The following is a 338-nucleotide window of genomic DNA, read 5'->3' as shown; positions in this document are numbered from 1 at the left end:
ATTTTGAGGCACAACTTAAAATCATCTCTGGCAGGAGATGATTTAATTGAAATGATTATTCCTTATTCTAAAATGTAAGGGTGAAATAACAGATGTAGTAGATAGCCCCTTATGTTCTTACATACTTCAAGAAAATAGATTAAGATTTTTATCTTTATGTGATAGGAAATATATTATATATATTTGTTTCTTTTTTACATTTAAACAACTTTGTTCCTTTGAAAAACATTCTTAAATGAAGTTATTGCCACCTTGTAAAACATGATTTTTATAGTCAGTTAAATATTGTATAATTTACAATCAATTAATTGTATTAATCTGAACATATTTTTTTTTTT

The sequence above is a fragment of the Halyomorpha halys genome, unplaced genomic scaffold (assembly GCF_000696795.3).
Source record: "Halyomorpha halys isolate HHAL.00 unplaced genomic scaffold, Hhal_1.1 Scaffold123.1, whole genome shotgun sequence".
NCBI classification, from domain to species: domain Eukaryota; kingdom Metazoa; phylum Arthropoda; class Insecta; order Hemiptera; family Pentatomidae; genus Halyomorpha; species Halyomorpha halys.
The sequence above is the reverse complement of the archived record's forward strand: the minus strand, read 5'-3'. Positions refer to the sequence as shown.